Raw genomic sequence first — 23,612 nt, 5'->3', positions numbered from 1 at the left:
AGATAATAGATAATAGATGATAGATAGATGATAGATAATAGATAGATGATAGATAGATAATAGATGATAGATGATAGATAGATATTAGATAGATGATAGATAATGGATAGATGATAGATAGATATATAGATAATAGATAGATGATAGATAATAGATAGATAATAGATAGATGATAGATAACAGATAGATGATAGATAATAGATGATAGATAATAGATAGATGATAGATAATAGATAGATGATAGATGATAGATAGATAATAGATAGATAATAGATGATAGATAGATAATAGATATTAGATAGATATTATATATATATATATATGTATATATATATATATATATATATATATATATATGGCTAGGTCCTCGGGATATTGTGCTTTTCTCTATCACAGACTGTGGATTGAGTCTTGGCCCCAGGAGGTGGCAATAATGTAAAGGGATTAATTGCGATTCAGATGGAAACACATGATGCCCGGTCCTGTTCTTTAATAAGGAGGCTGGCACCGGACAGTGATGGATGGCACCATTAGTCTGGCTGCACAGAACCGGCTGCAGGACGTGATGCACACACAGCAGAAGAAGCCGCCCAGGTCTGCTGAGCAGAGCTACAGGTATGGGCACCGTGCACACAGCTCCATGGCGCCTGTGCCCGGGGCAGGAGCTGGCAGGGTGATGGATGCCACCATGGAGGAGCGGTGCACACCCTGCCAGGGCTCCTTTATACTCTAACAAAGGGAATAACCATCCATATTCATAAAGAGGAGAGAGCAGCATCCTACAGTGTCAGTAACCTGAGCCCCCGACAGCATCACCTCCCACTGCCACAGCTGCCAACATCAGGGGATGCTGAGAGCAGGGCACACCCAGCCGGCACGCCCGATCTGCTGCCCCTGGGACACTACTCTGGGGGTCTCTCCCCTTGTGACCTCATCCCAGTCCTAGGTGGGAATTCTCAGAGAAGTGTGGAGTTCCCCCATAACACAGGCGACCGGTGTATGATCCAGAGCTGATCATAGGAGAAAGGTCACTGAAGGACCCGACAAATCCATTGTGCAGCATCACATCCAGATGTAGCAGAGCTGAGGCCGCTGTGCACCTGGACTGGACAAGCAGCAGTCCTATGCAAAGCCACATGTCTTGATATCATAGTGAGATGCGTCCAAAGGCAAATATGACAAACTCAGCTCTGCTACATCTGGAAAAAAAAATAAGAGAACAGATAAGAAGTCATAAAATCACCTGGAATTACAGTTCTGCTACATCCAAAAAATAAAATAATGATAATCTGCCAATGACCCTAAACCACGAACACGCGAGTCCTGAATCCACAGGAACAGAGCAGTGATCGATAATACAATGTGCAGCACAGATACAATCACAGTCTATCAATCAATTACAACTAGAATGACAATGTGTCCAAGTAGATGACAGCAAGAACATCGGCCAGCAACCAGGATAATAGTAATAATGATAATAATAATAATAATAACTGCTGTAATATCATAATAATAATACCTATGGATCCAAATTAATAATACAAAAAATATTAATGATTACAAATGCTAACTGCAACATATGCATATACCTATATATACATACACACACATATATATAAATATATCATATATATATACATAGACAAATATACCCATATATGTACACACACACATATATATTTATTTACGTATATATTGTAACAACTACATATTCAGCAGCAATGTCCAATCATTACAAGTGACAAATAACAGAATCCTCTTATATTATGTCAAACAATCGTAGACCCATTTATTGACTCTTTTGAAAATCGTATTAGATTTACACATTGCAAATAAAAGTACATAAAAAGTATCCTGAAGCCCTCCTCCCAATCTTTGCACAGAGTTTGGTGCTCGGTCAACCCCCATATTCCAGAACCCCCTGAGGATTCATCCTGGATTTGCCCCTCCATGGACACATCTTTCCTCCCTTCCTCTCCTGCTCCACAAACATTCACAGAAAAAAAAAAAAGAAAAGAAGAGAAGAGAGTTTGGGGCTGGAAATGCTTAAAACGAATCCCCCCGGGCGGCAGCGTCTCCCCCAGGCGCAGCGTCTCCCCCAGGCGCAGCGTCTCCCCCAGGCGCAGCGTCTCCCCCCGGCACAGCGTCTCCCTGAGACTAGTGCAGGGCTCTGGAGGTTTTTGGGCTGCAGCCAGGACCCTCCTGCTGTCTGCGGGGCCGGGGAGCTGCTGCTCCTTTCACTACAGAGGGGGCAGCTTCTTTCTTTCCTTCTTTTTCTTTTTTTTTTTTTTCCTCCCTTCTTTTTAAAAGTGTCGGTCAAGCGTTAAGAAACTCCAGTGCCGATCCACCTGCTAAATGTGAACTTGTGTGTAAGACGCTGCCCCCCTGAGCCCCTCTCTCCCTGTCTCCCACCCCTGTGGGTGCACAAAGCCTGGAACAACACACAAGCTGCCAGAACTCTTCCTCATTTCCCCGACAGACAAAAAAAGAAAAAAAAGAAATTACAACATTTCCCAAATTTTTTTGCCAATTTTTTTCCCATTTTTTTTTTTTTTTTTTTGTAAAAGTGCACCCCCCCAAAGTGCAGAGAAGTGAGAGCAGGGGGTCTGTCCGCAGCACCCACCCTCCAGCCCTCCATCCAGACTCCCCCCTGGAGACAGAGAGATGGGCTCCGATCTCCTACCTGCTGTGAATGCTAATCAGCCAGGAGTTCTCCTTTTTTTCCTCAAGACAGGGGAACTGTTTCCTTCCAAATTTATTAGAACCTCCTCCAACTGCCTCTTTGTTAATAAAAAAAAAAAAAAGAAAGAAAAAAAAAAAGAAAAACGGCGAAAAAGAAAAAAAAATCCTTCTTTGTCACCCAAGTCCTGAGACTTCTATTTTAGAAAAAAAAAAATAATAATAACCCCCCCTCGGTGTGCGGCGCTGCTGCTGCTGGTAGTGAGGAGGATATTGATTGTGTGTCGCCCCCTCCTCCTCCTCCTCCTCTCCTGTCTCTGCCTCTTCTGAGTGGTCTATTGATAAGTCCCCAGAGGCGCCGGGTCAGCCTGCCCGGAGGAAACCAGACACAATGCTCACATCTCCCAGTGCCATTCTGCCATCAGCAAGCAGACCACGTTTAGGGAGAGAGGAGGAATAAAAACAGAGCAAGAGACAGAGAGGGAGAAAAGACTGATTGAAACAGGAGGGAGGGAGAGAGAGAGAGAGGGAAGGAAGGCAGGGAGGAGAGCCAGCAGAGGCACAGACACTGCCAGTCAGGTTAATCATCCCTACTTTAATTAGCTGTTCAGCTTAGACATAAAACAATTGAATTTGAATGATCTGTCAGCGGCTGCTCTGTGCCAGGGGGAGCGCCAAGATTACAGAGAGCCTGGTGCTGCCTGGTGATACAGCAGCGGCGGGGGCACCCACACTGGCACTAACACTGGCACCAGCACTGGCACCCACACTGGCACTAACACTGGCACTAACACTGGCACTAACACTGGCACCAACACTGGCACCAGCACTGGTACCAACACTGGCACCCACACTGGCACCAGCACTGGCACCCACACTGGCACTAACACAGGCACCTACACTGGCACTAACACTGGCACCAGCACTGGTACCAACACTGGCACCCACACTGGCACCAGCACTGGTACCCACACTGGCACCCACACTGGCACTAACAATGGCACCCACACTGGCACTAACACTGGTACCCACACTGGCACTAACACTGGCACCCACACTGGCACTAACACTGGCACCCACACTGGCACCCACACTAACACTGGCACCAGCACTGGTACCCACACTGGCACTAACACTGGCACCAACACTGGTACCCACACTGGCACTAACACTGGTACGCACACTAGCACCAACACTGGCACTCACACTGGCACCCACACTGGTACCCACACTAGCACCAACACTGGTACTCACACTGGCACCTACACTAGCACCAACACTGGTACCCACACTGGCACTAACACTGGCACTCACACTGGCACTCACACTGGCAACAACACTGATACTCACACTGGCACTCACACTGGCAACAACACTAGTACCCACACTGGCATTAACACTGGCATCAACAGTCACCCACACTGGCACCAACACTGGAACTCACACTGGTATCCACACTGGCACTAACACTGGCACCCACATTGGCACTAACACTGGCACCCACACTGGCACTAACACTGGCACCCACACTAGCACCAACACTGGTACCCACACTGGTACCCACACTGGCACTCACACTGGCACCAACACAGGTACCCACACTGGCACTAACATTGGTACCCACACTGGCACCCACAATGGTATTCACACTGGCATCAACACTGCCACCCACACTGACACCAACACTGGAACTCACACTGGCACCCACACTGTCACTATCACTGGCACCTACACTAGCACTAACACCCACACTGGCACCAGCGCTGGCACTAACACTGGCCTCCACAATAGCACCAACACTGGTACCCACACTGGCACCAACACTGGTACCCACACTGGCACCAACACAGGTACCCACACTGGCACTAACTTTGGTACCCACAATGGTACCCACACTGGCATCAACACTGTCACCCACACTGACACCAACACTGGAACTCACACTGGCACTCACACTGACACTCACACTGGCACCAACACAGGTACCCACACTGGCACCCACACTAGCACCAACACTGGTATCCACACTGGCACCCACACTAGCACCAACACTGGTACCCACACTGGCACTAACACTGGCACCAACACTGGTACCTACACTGGCACCCACACTAGCACCAACACTGGTACCCACACTGGCACTGACACTGGCACCAACACTGGTACCTTCACTGGCACCCACACTAGCACCAACACTGGTACCCACACTGGCACTCACACTGGCAACAACACTAGTACCCACACTGACACCCATACTTGAACACTGATACACTGGCACCCATACTGACACTCACACTGGCAATCCCTCTGGCACCCATACTTGGACACTGACACTCACACTGGCATCCACACTGGCACCAACACTGGTACCCACACTGGCACTCACACTGGCACCAACACTGGTACCCAGACTGTCACTCACACTGACACACTGGTACCCACACTGGCACTCAAACTAGCACTCACACTGGCACCCATACTGTCACTCACACTGGCACTCACACTGACAAACACACACGCTGGTACCAACACCGGAACCCACACTGACACTCACACTAGCACCTATACTTGAACACTGATGCTCACACTGGCACCCACACTGACACTCACACTAGCACTTACACTGTTACACTGGCAATCACTCTGGCACCCATACTTGGAGACTGGCAGCAACAATGACACCCACACTGGCACCAACACTAGCACTCACACTGGTACCCACACTGGCACTCACACTAGTACCAACACTGGCACCCACACTGCCAATCATACTGTGGCACTCACACTAGCACCAACACTGGAACCGACACTGGCATCAACACTGGCACTCACACTGGCACCACACTGGTACCCACACTGGCAGAGCCTCCACATCCACCCTGCACACCACAAACTTACACTACTACACCAAAAAGTACTCAGAGAGTAACCCCCCGGGGGAGAAAAGAGGAGATCTACAGGGAGCAGCAGGCACAGCAATATGGACAGGGAAGGAATGTCAGGGGCTGATCTAGTTAATGTTACTTTATAAATGGGATAGATAATAAACAGATAATGGAGAGATAAATAATGGATGGATAGTTATCTAATAGAGAAAATAGGAATTAGATAGACAGATGTGAGTTACATAAGTTGTTAGATTGACATGTGAGATAAAAAGATAGATAAATTGATAGATGAGAGAACATAGATATGGAATACATAGACCGATGTCAGATAGATATAAGATCGTTTGGAGATAGACGATAGATATGAGAGAAATAGCTCAATAGACAGATATACGCTGGACTAATAGATAGAACTTAAATAGACAGATAAGATAAAAATGTATTAGATAAATAGATTTTATATATTTATACACACACACATGCACACACATATATTTGGAATAAATAGACAGATGTGAAACAGATAAATATGAGACAGATGGATATCAGATAGATAGAGAATAGTCATCTGATAGAGAAAATAAATGGGATTTAGATAGATATACAGATGGATGTGAAATAGATATATAGATGATAGATAGATGGATAGATATTTAGACAGCTAGATAGAAATAAGGCTTGAAAAAACCCTATTATAGGACTAAAACATTGCGTTCAATATGGGCCAGCTTTTTGCTGAAGTTCTGCGGTCCTTCCCTATTTTTGCTTGTATACAGCAAAGTCCCTTCCTCATATTTTGTATCTCTTGACATTACCACCTTCTTATTTAAGCTAAATAGGTAATATGAAATATATAGATATGAAATGTATGAATAGATATGAGAGAGATACCATAGATAAATAGAAAGAAATGAGATAGATACATTTGATTGATAGATATAAGAGATAGAGAGATACAAAATAGATAAGCTTGAGATACATATAGATAATCCATAGCGGTCACCAGATACTGATGATGGAGGTGTCGGGCAGTCACCAGATACTGATGATGGAAGTGTCGGGCAGTCACCAGATACTGATGATGGAGGTGTCGGGCAGTCACCAGATACTGATGATGGAGGTGTCGGGCAGTCACCAGATACTGATGATGGAGGTGTCAGGCAGTCACCATATACTGATGATGGAGGTGACGGGCGGTCACCATATACTGATGATGGAGGTGACGGGCGGACACCAGATACTGATGATGGAGGTGACGGGTGGTCACCAGATACTGATGATGGAGGCGACGGGCAGTCACCATATACTGATGATGGAGGTGACGGGAGGACATCAGATACTGATGATGGAGGTGAAGGCGGTCACCAGATACTGATGATGGAGGTGATGGGCAGTCACCATATACTGATGATGGAAGTGACGGGCGGTCACCAGATACTGATGATGGAGATGACAGGCGGTCACCAGATACTGATGATGGAGGAGACAGGTGGTCACCAGATACTGATGATGGAGGGGACGTCACCAGATACTGATGATGGAGGTGTTGGGCGGTCAGCAGATACTGATGATGGAGGCAACAGGCTGTCACCAGATACTGATGATGGAGGCGACGGGCGGCCACCAGATACTGATGATGGAGGTGACGGGTGGTCACCAGATACTGATGATGGAGGCAACAGGCGGTCACCAGATACTGATGATGGAGGTGACGGGTGGTCACCAGATACTGATGATGGAGGCAACAGGCGGTCACCAGATACTGATGATGGAGGTGACGGACGGCCACCAGATACTGATGATGGAGGTGACGGGTGGCCACCAGATACTGATGATGGAGGTGACAGGTGGTCACCAGATACTGATGATGGAGATGTTGGGCAGTCATAAGATACTGATGTCAGAGGTGACGGGCGGTCACCAGATACTGATGATGGAAGCAATGGGTGATCACCAGATACTGATGATGGAGGTGACAGGTGGTCACCAGATACTGATGATGGAGGCGACGGACGGTCACAAGATACTGATGATGGAGGCGACGGACGGTCACAAGATACTGATGATGGAGGCGATGGGCGGTCACCAGATACTGATGATGGAGGCGATGGGCGGTCACCAGATACCAATGAAATTTACATTTCTCTTTTGTTCATTCACCTTGCATTTTCTTATTTGATAAAAATAAATTATCATCACTTTTACTTTGAAATAATTCTTACTCTGCAGCGTTTATTCCACAGCTGCCTAAAAGTTTTGCCCAACACTGTATATTAGATCCATTGATATACAGTGGTGTAAAAAAGTGTTTCCCCCCTTCCTGATTTCTTATTCTTTTGCATGTGTGTCACACGTAAATGTTTCAGATCACAAAACAAATGTAAATATTATACAAATATAACACAAGTAAACACAAAATTCAGTTTTTAGATGAAGGTCTTTATTATTAAGGGAAAAAGAAATCCAAACCTACAGGGTCCTGTGTGAAAAAGTGATTGCCCCCTAAACCTAATAACTGGTTGGGCCCTAAGCAGTAATAACTGCAATCAAGCGTTTGTGATAACTGGCAATGAGTCTTTTACACTATGGAGAAATTTCTGCCACTCATCTTTGCAGAATTGTTGTGATTCAGCCACATTGGAGGGTTTCCAAGCATGAACAGCCTTCTTAAGGTCCGGCCACAGCATCTCAATTAAGGTTAGGACTTTGACTAGGCCACTCCAAAGTCTTAATTTTGTTTTTCTTAAGCCATTCAGAGGTGGACTTGCTGGTGTGTTTTGGATCATTGTCCTGCCACATAAACCAAGTGCGCTTTGGCTTGAGGTCATGAACAGATGGCCGGACAATCTCCTCCTGGATTTTTTGGTAGACAGCAGAATTCATGGTTCCATTTACCACAGCCAGTCTTCCAGGTCCTGAAGCAGCAAAAAAGCCCCAGACCATCACACTACCACCACCATATTTTACTGTTGGTATGATTTTGGTATTTGCTCAGCAGTGGTTTTAGTCTTGGCACTCTGCCATGCATGCCATTTTTGCCCAGTCTTTCTTATGGTGGAGTCATGAACACTGACCTTAACTGAGGCAAGTAGGACCTGCAGTTCTTTGGGTTCTTTGGATGCTGTTGTGGGGTCTTTTGTGACCTTTTGGATGAGTCGTTGCTGCGCTCTTGGGGTAATTTTGGTCGGCCGGCCACTCCTGGGAAGGTTCACCACTGTTCCATGTTTTCGCCATTTGTGGATAATGGCTCTCACTCTGGTTCTCTGGAGTCCCAAAGCTTTAGAAATGTTTTTAAAACCTTTTCCAGAGTGATAGATCTCAATTACTTTGCTTCTCATTCGTTACTGAATTTCTTTGGATTGCAGCATGATGTCTAGCTTTTGAGGATTTTTGGTCTATTTCATTTTGTCAGTCAGCTCCTATTTAAGTGATTTCTTGATTGAGAACAGGTGTGGCAGTAATCAGGTGTGTGTGTGGCTGGGGAAATTGTACTCAGCTTCCCAAAGATGTGATAAACCATAGCTAATTTATGTATTAGGCTATGTGCACACTGTGCGTTTTTGGTGCGTTTTCATGCTGTTTTTTCCACGTGGAAATACACCAAAAATGCCAAGTAATCCATCTGCCAGCTAATGCAATGACAATACTGAAGTTCTGTGCACATGATCATGAATTCTCCTGACAGGATTCTCATTGCGTTTAAATCTGCAGCATGTCAATTCTTTGTGCGTTTCTGCAGCGTTTTTCACCCATAGACTTGAATTGAGTCAGTCAAATCCGCACCAAAAACTGCAGGTATAAATATATTTGCTAATTTGCTGCAGATGTTGGCTGCGTATTTGACTGACTCAATTCAAGTCAATGAGTCAAAAAGCTGCAAAAATGCACAATGAATGGTATCCGGGGAAGACTACTCCTCCCATCATCTGACGGCCGCTCCCGCTGATAACAGCAGCAGCAGGCGCGGCTGAGGGGAGAAGTAGTCTCCAAAGCTGGCGTCTGTGCGCTGTGTAAAAAAAAGAAAAAAGTGAAAATAAATCTATATTAAAATAAAACACTTTATTCTCACCTGTACGCTGTCCTCCCGATGTCCCATGGTGACTCAATCACACGGCAGATCGCTCCCGGCAGTGTACATCGTTGCACTGCTGGGACGGAGTTCACCGGAGTTCATCAGCTGAAGATCAGCTGAGAACTCCGGTGCCATCACTTACGGCATCGGTGCTATGTGGGAATTTTCCCACACAACACTGATGCAGTAAATGAGGATACCGGAGCTGATCAGCTGATCTTCAGCTGATGAACTCCGGTGAACTCCGTCCCAGCAGTGCAACGATGTATACTGACAGGAGTGATTACACTCCAGTCAGTGTATACAGTGCTGTCTTCTACAGCAGTGACATCAGTGATTGCTGATGTGACTGCTGTAGAAGTGACCCGGATCGTCGTGGGACACTGGGATTACGTCCTGACGGCAGACAGGTGAGGGATATGGTTATTTTAATTTTTGGTTTCTTACAGGAGATGAGGGCTTTGGGGATTGGGCTTAGGTGAGTATACAGTGTTTTTTATTTTTAAATAAAAGATTAAAACCTTGTGTAATTTTATTTAAAATAAAAGACTTTATTCTGGCAGTGTCTTTATTTGAAAAATGTGAAAAACCTTACTACGGGGTTAGTAATGGGGGCGTCTTTTAGACGCCCTCCATTACTAACCTGGGCTTCACGTCAGCCGTCAATACAAGGCTGACATGAACCCCAACCTTATTACCCCACTCGCCACCACTACATGGCAGTGGGAAGAGCGAGGCTAAGCGCCAGATTTGGCGCATCTTATGGATGCGCCATTTCTGGGGCTGCTGAGAGCTGATATTATTAGCCTCAGAGGGGGCTAGTATCCATGGCCCCTTTCCTGGCTATTAATATCAGCTCACAGCTGTCGGTTTACCCGTTGCAGGTTAGATTTTACAGGGGGACCCTATGTAAATTTCTGGGGTCCCCCTGTAATATAGCCAATAAAGGTTAAGCAAACAGCTGTGGGCTGTTACTAATAGCCAGGGAACATTTATGACTAATGGCCCCTTCCCCAGCTACTAAAACCAGCTCCCAGTGGTCGGCTTTCCCTCAGGTAAATTCACATGTGTTCAGTGAACCATGGTGCATTCAATATATTCTAGTGGTCAAATTTCTGTTGCGGATACTAGAGACTCTGCAAGAGAATTTGACATGCTGCGTTCCTGAAAGACGCGCCGCATGTCAGTGTCCGTGGGTAATTTGCAGCCTCAGATGCACGCATCCACTATGCTGTAATATATGAACGCAGTGGGTTTGACTCTGCATAAACACGCAGCTTCAAACCCGCAGCGGCTCCTGATCGTGGCCACGTACCCAAACTCACACGCAGCATGGCAATTTCTGTAGCGGACACGCTAGTCTCCGCAGCAGATTTCTACAGATTGAAACGTCATTACGTGCGGTGGATCCACATGTCTTGACAACAAAAGTGCGGCATTAGAACACAGCGCTTTGGACGCAGCTAGAATACGCTGCGTCCAAAGCGCTGCTGGTTGCTGATTGTGGGGACATAGCTGCTAAACAAACAGCTGTGAGCCTAATGGCACCTTCCTAAGCTAAAAATAGCAGCTCCCAGCAGCCCCAAAAATCGCATGAATGGGAATGCTAATGGGATTAAGATTTATGGGATTAGCTAACACCTAGCCGTTTGCTTAGTAATGAAAACATGTCAATTAGACCCTCTCATAACTAAACCTAAGTAAATTAAAGTAAAGAGTTAAATAAACATACACAGAGTAAACACTTTATTTGAAATACAACAGACACATTCTTTAGTCATTTAAATGAACCAATATACTCACCCCAAGTCTGACGATAATCCAAGGGTTAAAGCAATGTCCCATGTTTCTTTTTTCAAATATCTTTATTTAGCTCCAAAAAGCATTCACTGCTGTACAAAAACGCATCAAAAAACGCATAAAAAGGGCATCAAATAACACATCAAAATCACGGCAAAACACGCGTTTTTTCTCCGCGTTTTTCCAGCCAAGAGAAGCAGAAACCTTAAGGAATTTTCTGCATTCAAATCCTAAATGTGCACACATAGCCTTAAGGTGGGGGGCAATCACTTTTTCACACAGGGCCCTGTACGTTTGGATTTGTTTTTCCGGTAATAATAAAGACCTTCATTTATAAACTGCATTTTGTTGTTACTTGTGTTATCTTTCTCTAATATTTACATTTGTTTTGTGATCTGAAAGATTTAAGAGACAAACATGCAAAAGAATGAGAAATCAGTAAGGGGGCAAATACCACTGTAGGTACAAGAGAGATACAAGATACATTATTGATGTATAAAGATAGATATGTAGATAAATTGATAGATCGATAGATAAAACATAACATCAAATGGTGTATGATAGATTTCTGTTATTTTCTAACAATATTATCGAAATTGTGAGCAGATTATCATATGAAAAATGAATCTACAATCCAAGATATAAAGTCATGTTATGTGGAAGACAAATAAAGATGTATCTGTATCTGATCTATAGATATCACTCATCATCCTCATTATATCAGTGTCTGATCTATAGATATCACTCATCATCCTCATTATATCTGTATCTGATCTATAGATATCACTCATCATCCTCATTATATCAGTGTCTGATCTATAGATATCACTCATCATCCTCATTATATCAGTATCTGATCTATAGATATCACTCATCATCTTCATTATATCAGTATCTGATCTATAGATATCACTCATCATCGTCATTATATCAGTATCTGATCTATAGATATCACTCATCATCCTCATTATATCAGTATCTGATCTATAGATATCACTCATCATCCTCATTATATCAGTGTCTGATCTATAGATATCACTCATCATCCTCATTATATCAGTGTCTGATCTATAGATATCACTCATCATCCTCATTATATCAGTGTCTGATCTATAGATATCACTCATCATCCTCATTATATCAGTGTCTGATCTATAGATATCACTCATCATCTTCATTATATCTGTATCTGATCTATAGATATCACTCATCATCCTCGTTATATCAGTGTCTGATCTATAGATATCACTCATCATCCTCATTATATCAGTGTCTGATCTATAGATATCACTCATCATCCTCATTATATCAGTGTCTAATCTATAGATATCACTCATCATCCTCATTATATCAGTATCTGATCTATAGATATCACTCATCATCCTCATTATATCAGTGTCTGATCTATAGATATCACTCATCATCCTCATTATATCAGTATCTGATCTATAGATATCACTCATCATCCTCGTTATATCAGTGTCTGATCTATAGATATCACTCATCATCCTCATTATATCAGTGTCTGATCTATAGATATCACTCATCATCCTCATTATATCAGTGTCTGATCTATAGATATCACACATCCTCCTCATTATATGAGTGTCTGATCTATAGATATCACTCATCATCCTCATTATATCAGTGTCTGATCTATAGATATCACTCATCATCGTCATTATATCAGTGTCTGATCTATAGATATCACTCATCATCCTCATTATATCAGTATCTGATCTATAGATATCACTCATCATCCTCATTATATCAGTATCTGATCTATAGATATCACTCATCATCCTCATTATATCAGTGTCTGATCTATAGATATCACTCATCATCCTCATTATATCAGTATCTGATCTATAGCTATCACTCATCATCCTCATTATATCAGTATCTGATCTATAGATATCACTCATCATCCTCATTATATCAGTATCTGATCTATAGATATCACTCATCATCCTCATTATATCAGTATCTGATCTATAGATATCAGTCATCATCCTCATTATATCAGTATCTGATCTATAGATATCACTCATCATCCTCATTATATCAGTATCTGATCTATAGATATCACTCATCATCCTCATTATATCAGTATCTGATCTATAGATATCACTCATCATCCTCATTATATCAGTATCTGATCTATAGATATCACTCATCATCCTCATTATATCAGTATCTGATCTATAGATATCAGTCATCATCCTCATTATATCAGTATCTGATCTATAGATATCAGTCATCATCCTCATTATATCAGTATCTGATCTATAGATATCACTCATCATCCTCATTATATCAGTATCTGATCTATAGATATCACTCATCATCCTCATTATATCAGTATCTGATCTATAGATATCACTCATCATCCTCATTATATCAGTGCCTGATCTATAGATATCACTCATCATCCTCATTATATCAGTGTCTGATCTATAGATATCACTCATCATCCTCATTATATCAGTGTCTGATCTATAGATATCACTCATCATCCTCATTATATCAGTATCTGATCTATAGATATCACTCATCATCCTCATTATATCAGCGTCTGATCTATAGATATCACTCATCATCCTCATTATATCAGTGTCTGATCTATAGATATCACTCATCATCCTCATTATATCAGTGTCTGATCTATAGATATCACTCATCATCCTCATTATATCAGCGTCTGATCTATAGATATCACTCATCATCCTCATTATATCAGTGTCTGATCTATAGATATCACTCATCATCTTCATTATATCAGTATCTGATCTATAGATATCGCTCATCATCCTCATTATATCAGTGTCTGATCTATAGATATCGCTCATCATCCTCGTTATATCAGTGTCTGATCTATAGATAACGCTCATCATCCTCGTTATATCAGTGTCTGATCTATAGATATCGCTCATCATCCTCGTTATATCAGTATCTGATCTATAGATATCACTCATCATCCTCATTATATCAGTGTCTGATCTATAGATGTCACTCATCATCTTCATTATATCAGTGTCTGATCTACAGATATCACTCATCATCTTCGTTATATCAGTGTCTGATCTATAGATATCATTCATCATCCTCGTTATATCAGTGTCTGATGTATAGATATCACTCATCATCCTCATTATATCAGTGTCTGATCTATAGATATCACTCATCATCCTCATATCAGTATCTGATCTATAGATATCACTCATCATCCTCATTATATCAGTGTCTGATCTATAGATATCACTCATCATCCTCATATCAGTATCTGATGTATAGATATCACTCATCATCCTCATTATATCAGTATCTGATCTATAGATATCACTCATCATCCTCATTATATCAGTATCTGATCTATAGATATCACTCATCATCCTCATTATATCAGTGTCTGATCTATAGATATCACTCATCATCCTCATTATATCAGTATCTGATCTATAGATATCACTCATCATCCTCATTATATCAGTGTCTGATCTATAGATATCACTCATCATCCTCATTATATCAGTATCTGATCTATAGATATCACTCATCATCCTCATTATATCAGTGTCTGATCTATAGATATCACTCATCATCCTCATTATATCAGTATCTGATCTATAGATATCACTCATCATCCTCATTATATCAGTATCTGATCTATAGATATCACTCATCATCCTCATTATATCAGTATCTGATCTATAGATATCACTCATCATCCTCATTATATCAGTATCTGATCTATAGATATCACTCATCATCCTCATTATATCAGTGTCTGATCTATAGATATCACTCATCATCCTCATTATATCAGTGTCTGATCTATAGATATCACTCATCATCTTCATTATATCAGTGTCTGATCTATAGATATCACTCATCATCCTCATTATATCAGTATCTGATCTATAGATATCACTAATCACCTTCATTATATCAGTATCTGATCTATAGATATCACTCATCATCCTCATTATATCAGTGTCTGATCTATAGATATCACTCATCATCCTCATTATATCAGTGTCTGATCTATAGATATCACTCATCATCCTCATTATATCAGTGTCTGATCTATAGATATCACTCATCATTCTAACATATCAGTGTCTGATCTATAGATATCACTCATCATCCTCATTATATCAGTGTCTGATCTATAGATATCACTCATCATCCTCATTATATCAGTGTCTGATCTATAGATATCACTCATCTTCCTCATTATATCAGTGTCTGATCTATAGATATCACTCATCATCCTCATTATATCAGTGTCTGATCTATAGATATCACTCATCATCCTCATTATATCAGTGTCTGATCTATAGATATCACTCATCATCCTCATTATATCTGTATCTGATCTATAGATATCACTCATCATCGTCATTATATCAGTGTCTGATCTATAGATATCACTCATCATCCTCATTATATCAGTATCTGATCTATAGATATCAGTCATCATCCTCATTATATCAGTATCTGATATATAGATATCACTCATCATCCTCATTATATCAGTATCTGATCTATAGCTATCACTCATCATCCTCATTATATCAGTATCTGATCTATAGATATCACTCATCATCCTCATTATATCAGTATCTGATCTATAGATATCACTCATCATCCTCATTATATCAGTATCTGATCTATAGATATCAGTCATCATCCTCATTATATCAGTATCTGATCTATAGATATCACTCATCATCCTCATTATATCAGTATCTGATCTATAGATATCACTCATCATCCTCATTATATCAGTATCTGATCTATAGATATCACTCATCATCCTCATTATATGATCTATAGATATCACTCATCATCCTCATTATATCAGTGTCTGATCTATAGATATCACTCATCATCCTCATTATATCAGTGTCTGATCTATAGATATCACTCATCATCCTCATTATATCAGTATCTGATCTATAGATATCACTCATCATCCTCATTATATCAGCGTCTGATCTATAGATATCACTCATCATCCTCATTATATCAGTGTCTGATCTATAGATATCACTCATCATCCTCATTATATCAGTGTCTGATCTATAGATATCACTCATCATCCTCATTATATCAGTATCTGATCTATAGATATCACTCATCATCCTCATTATATCAGCGTCTGATCTATAGATATCACTCATCATCCTCATTATATCTGTATCTGATCTATAGATATCACTCATCATCCTCATTATATCAGCGTCTGATCTATAGATATCACTCATCATCCTCATTATATCAGTGTCTGATCTATAGATATCACTCATCATCCTCATTATATCAGTGTCTGATCTATAGATATCACTCATCATCCTCATTATATCAGTGTCTGATCTATAGATATCACTCATCATCCTCATTATATCAGTGTCTGATCTATAGATATCACTCATCATCCTCATTATATCTGTATCTGATCTATAGATATCACTCATCATCCTCGTTATATCAGTGTCTGATCTATAGATATCGCTCATCATCCTCATTATATCAGTGTCTGATCTATAGATATCGCTCATCATCCTCGTTATATCAGTGTCTGATCTATAGATATCGCTCATCATCCTCATTATATCAGTGTCTGATCTATAGATATCGCTCATCATCCTCATTATATCAGTATCTGATCTATAGATATCGCTCATCATCCTCATTATATCAGTGTCTGATCTATAGATATCACTCATCATCCTCATTATATCAGTGTCTGATCTATAGATATCACTCATCATCCTCGTTATATCAGTGTCTGATCTATAGATATCACTCATCATCCTCGTTATATCAGTGTCTGATCTATAGATATCGCTCATCATCCTCATTATATCAGTGTCTGATCTATAGATATCGCTCATCATCCTCGTTATATCAGTGTCTGATCTATAGATATCACTCATCATCCTCATTATATCAGTATCTGATCTATAGATATCACTCATCATCTTCGTTATATCAGTGTCTGATCTATAGATATCATTCATCATCCTCGTTATATCAGTGTCTGATATATAGATATCACTCATCATCCTCATTATATCAGTGTCTGATCTATAGATATCACTCATCATCCTCATTATATCAGTATCTGATCTATAGATATCACTCATCATCCTCATTATATCAGTGTCTGATCTATAGATATCACTCATCATCGTCATTATATCACTGTCTGATCTATAGATATCACTCATCATCTTCATTATATCAGTGTCTGATCTATAGCTATCACTCATCATCCTCATTATATCAGTATCTGATCTATAGATATCACTAATCACCTTCATTATATCAGTATCTGATCTATAGATATCACTCATCATCCTCATTATATCAGTGTCTGATCTATAGATATCACTCATCATCCTCATTATATCAGTGTCTGATCTATAGATATCACTCATCATCCTCATTATATCAGTGTCTGATCTATAGATATCACTCATCATTCTAACATATCAGTGTCTGATCTATAGATATCACTCATCATTCTAACATATCAGTGTCTGATCTATAGATATCACTCATCATCCTCATTATATCAGTATCTGATCTATAGATATCACTAATCACCTTCATTATATCAGTATCTGATCTATAGATATCACTCATCATCCTCATTATATCAGTGTCTGATCTATAGATATCACTCATCATCCTCATTATATCAGTGGCTGATCTATAGATATCACTCATCATCCTCATTATATCAGTGGCTGATCTATAGATATCACTCATCATCCTCATTATATCAGTGTCTGATCTATAGATATCACTCATCATCCTCATTATATCAGTGTCTGATCTATAGATATCACTCATCATCCTCATTATATCAGTGTCTGATCTATAGATATCACTCATCATCCTCATTATATCAGTATCTGATCTATAGATATCACTCATCATCCTCATTATATCAGTATCTGATCTATAGATATCACTCATCATCTTCATTATATCAGTGTCTGATCTATAGATATCACTCATCATCTTCATTATATCAGTGTCTGATCTATAGATATCACTCATCATCCTCATTATATCAGTATCTGATCTATAGATATCACTCATCATCCTCATTATATCAGTGTCTGATCTATAGATATCACTCATCATCGTCATTATATCAGTGTCTGATCTATAGATATCACTCATCATCGTCATTATATCAGTGTCTGATCTATAGATATCACTCATCATCCTCATTATATCAGTGTCTGATCTATAGATATCACTCATCATCCTCATTATATCAGTGTCTGATCTATAGATATCACTCATCATCCTCATTATATCAGTATCTGATCTATAGATATCACTCATCATCCTCATTATATCAGTATCTGATCTATAGATATCACTCATCATCCTCATTATATCAGTATCTGATCTATAGATATCACTCATCATCCTCATTATATCAGTATCTGATCTATAGATATCACTCATCATCCTCATTATATCAGTGTCTGATCTATAGATATCACTCATCATCCTCATTATATCAGCATCTGATCTATAGATATCACTCATCATCCTCATTATATCAGTATCTGATCTATAGATATCACTCATCATCCTCATTATATCAGTATCTGATCTATAGATATCACTCATCATCCTCATTATATCAGTATCTGATCTATAGATATCACTCATCATCCTCATTATATCATTATCTGATCTATAGATATCGCTCATCATCCTCATTATATCAGTATCTGATCTATAGATATCACTCATCATCCTCATTATATCAGTATCTGATCTATAGATATCACTCATCATTCTAACATATCAGTGTCTGATCTATAGATATCACTCATCATCCTCATCATATCAGTGTCTGATCTATAGATATCACTCATCATCCTCATTATATCAGTGTCTGATCTATAGATATCACTCATCATCCTCATTATATCAGTATCTGATCTATAGATATCACTCATCATCCTCATTATATCAGTATCTGATCTATAGATATCACTCATCATTCTAACATATCAGTGTCTGATCTATAGATATCACTCATCATCCTCATTATATCAGTATCTGATCTATAGATATCACTCATCATCCTCATTATATCAGTATCTGATCTATAGATATCACTCATCATTCTAACATATCAGTGTCTGATCTATAGATATCACTCATCATCCTCATTATATCAGTATCTGATCTATAGATATCACTCATCATCCTCATTATATCAGTATCTGATCTATAGATATCACTCATCATCCTCATTATATCAGTGTCTGATCTATAGATATCACTTATCATCCTCATTATATCAGTATCTGATCTATAGATGTCACTCATCATCCTCATTATATCAGTATCTGATCTATAGATATCACTCATCATCCTCATTATATCAGTGTCTGATCTATAGATATGACTCATCATCCTCATTATATCAGTGTCTGATCTATAGATATCACTCATCATCGTCATTATATCAGTGTCTGATCTATAGATATCACTCATCATCCTCATTATATCAGTATGTGATCTATAGATATCACTCATCATCCTCATTATATCAGTATCTGATGTATAGATATCACTCATCATCCTCATTATATCAGTATGTGATCTATAGATATCACTCATCATCCTCATTATATCAGTATCTGATCTATAGATATCACTCATCATCCTCATTATATCAGTATCTGATCTATAGATATCACTCATCATGCTCATTATATCAGTATCTGATGTATAGATATCTCTCATCATCGTCATTATATCAGTGTCTGATCTATAGATATCACTCATCATCCTAATTATATCAGTGTCTGATCTATAGATATCACTCATCATCGTCATATCAGTGTCTGATCTATAGATATCGCTCATCATCCTCGTTATATCAGTATCTGATCTATAGATATCACTCATCATCCTCATTATATCAGTATCTGATCTATAGATATCACTCATCATCCTCATTATATCAGTATCTGATCTATAGATATCACTCATCATCCTCATTATATCAGTATCTGATCTATAGATATCACTCATCATCCTCATTATATCAGTATGTGATCTATAGATATCACTCATCATCCTCATATCAGTATCTGATCTATAGATATCACTCATCATCCTCATTATATCAGTATCTGATCTATAGATATCAGTCATCATCTTCATTATATCAGTATCTGATCTATAGATATCACTCATCATCCTCATTATATCAGTGTCTGATCTATAGATATCACTCATCATCCTCATTATATCAGTGTCTGATCTATAGATATCACTCATCACCCTCATTATATCAGTATCTGATGTATAGATATCACTCATCATCCTCATTATATCAGTATCTGATCTATAGATATCACTCATCATCCTCATTATATCAGTGTCTGATCTATAGATATCACTCATCATCCTCATTATATCAGTATCTGATCTATAGATATCACTCATCATCTTCATTATATCAGTATCTGATCTATAGATATCACTCATCATCCTCATTATATCAGTGTCTGATCTATAGATATCACTCATCATCCTCATTATATCAGTGTCTGATCTATAGATATCACTCATCATCCTCATTATATCAGTATCTGATGTATAGATATCACTCATCATCCTCATTATATCAGTATCTGATGTATAGATATCACTCATCATCGTCATTATATCAGTGTCTGATCTATAGATATCACTCATCATCCTCATTATATCAGTGTCTGATCTATAGATATCACTCATCATCATCATATCAGTGTCTGATCTATAGATATCGCTCATCATCCTCGTTATATCAGTATCTGATCTATAGATATCACTCATCATCCTCATTATATCAGTATCTGATCTATAGATATCACTCATCATCCTCATTATATCAGTATCTGATCTATAGATATCACTCATCATCCTCTATATCAGTATCTGATCTATAGATATCACTCATCATCCTCATTATATCAGTATCTGATCTATAGATATCACTCATCATCCTCATTATATCAGTATCTGATCTATAGATATCACTCATCATCCTCATTATATCAGTATCTGATCTATAGATATCACTCATCATCCTCATTATATCAGTATCTGATCTATAGATATCACTCATCATCCTCATTATGTCAGTGTCTGATCTATAGATATCACTCATCATCCTCATTATATCAGTGTCTGATCTATAGATATCACTCATCATCCTCATTATATCAGTGTCTGATCTATAGACATCACTCATCATCTTCATTATATCAGTATCTGATCTATAGATATCACTCATCATCCTCATTATATCAGTGTCTGATCTATAGATATCACTCATCATCCTCATTATATCAGTATCTGATCTATAGATATCACTCATCATCCTCATTATATCAGTATCTGATCTATAGATATCACTCATCATCTTCATTATATCAGTGTCTGATCTATAGATATCACTCATCATCCTCATTATATCAGTGTCTGATCTATAGATATCACTCATCATCCTCATTATATCAGTGTCTGATCTATAGATATCACTCATCATCCTCATTATATCAGTATCTGATCTATAGATATCACTCATCATCCTCATTATATCAGTATCTGATCTATAGATATCACTCATCATCTTCATTATATCAGTGTCTGATCTATAGATATCACTCATCATCCTTCATTATATCAGTATCTGATCTATAGATATCACTCATCATCCTCATTATATCAGTGTCTGATCTATAGATATCACTCATCATCCTCATTATATCAGTATCTGATCTATAGACATCACTCATCATCCTCATTATATCAGTGTCTGATCTATAGATATCACTCATCATCCTCATTATATCAGTGTCTGATCTATAGACATCACTCATCATCTTCATTATATCAGTATCTGATCTATAGATATCACTCATCATCCTCATTATATCAGTATCTGATCTATAGATATCACTCATCATCCTCATTATATCAGTATCTGATCTATAGATATCACTCATCATCCTCATTATATCAGTGTCTGATCTATAGATATCACTCATCATCCTCATTATATCAGTGTCTGATCTATAGATATCACTCATCATCCTCATTATATCAGTATCTGATCTATAGATATCACTCATCATCCTCATTATATCAGTATCTGATCTATAGATATCACTCATCATCCTCATTATATCAGTGTCTGATCTATAGATATCACTCATCATCCTCATTATATCAGTGTCTGATCTATAGATATCACTCATCATCCTCATTATATCAGTATCTGATCTATAGATATCACTCATCATCCTCATTATATCAGTATCTGATCTATAGATATCACTCATCATCCTCATTATATCAGTATCTGATCTATAGATATCACTCATCATCCTCATTATATCAGTATCTGATCTATAGATATCACTCATCATCCTCATTATATCAGTATCTGATCTATAGATATCACTCATCATCCTCATTATATCAGTATCTGATCTATAGATATCACTCATCATCCTCATTATATCAGTATCTGATCTATAGATATCACTCATCATTCTAACATATCAGTGTCTGATCTATAGATATCACTCATCATCCTCATCATATCAGTGTCTGATCTATAGATATCACTCATCATCCTCATTATATCAGTGTCTGATCTATAGATATCACTCATCATCCTCATTATATCAGTATCTGATCTATAGATATCACTCATCATCCTCATTATATCAGTATCTGATCTATAGATATCACTCATCATCCTCATTATATCAGTGTCTGATCTATAGATATCACTCATCATCCTCATTATATCAGTATCTGATCTATAGATATCACTCATCATCCTCATTATATCAGTATCTGATCTATAGATATCACTCATCATCCTCACATATCAGTGTCTGATCTATAGATATCACTCATCATCCTCATTATATCAGTATCTGATCTATAGATATCACTCATCATCCTCATTATATCAGTATCTGATCTATAGATATCACTCATCATCCTCATTATATCAGTGTCTGATCTATAGATATCACTTATCATCCTCAATATATCAGTATCTGATCTATAGATATCACTCATCATCCTCATTATATCAGTATCTGATCTATAGA

At 38.9% G+C, this 23,612-nt stretch overlaps 1 protein-coding gene across 15 annotated transcripts in view; it reads right to left on the bottom strand.

Annotated features, from left to right (window-relative positions):
- The window catches only part of ZBTB20 (zinc finger and BTB domain containing 20), a 1,152,793-nt gene that overhangs the window by 143,752 nt on the left and 985,429 nt on the right, over positions 1 to 23,612 (bottom strand). The window contains exon 1 of one of the 15 annotated variants that reach the window (XM_073668616.1): positions 2,684 to 3,117. The exons of the other annotated variants lie outside the window; for them this stretch is intronic. The gene's annotated coding sequence lies outside the window, so the exon portion shown is untranslated. Of the gene's footprint in view, positions 1 to 2,683; positions 3,118 to 23,612 lie in introns of those variants that run through there. 15 annotated transcript variants of the gene reach the window in all.

Source organism: Phyllobates terribilis, unplaced genomic scaffold (genome assembly GCF_046119375.1).
Source record: "Phyllobates terribilis strain yellow unplaced genomic scaffold, ASM4611937v1 Scaffold_2__4_contigs__length_985480577, whole genome shotgun sequence".
Classification (NCBI taxonomy): Eukaryota; Metazoa; Chordata; class Amphibia; order Anura; family Dendrobatidae; genus Phyllobates; species Phyllobates terribilis.
Note: the sequence above shows the minus strand (reverse complement) of the source record. Positions and strands in the feature narration are given on the sequence as shown.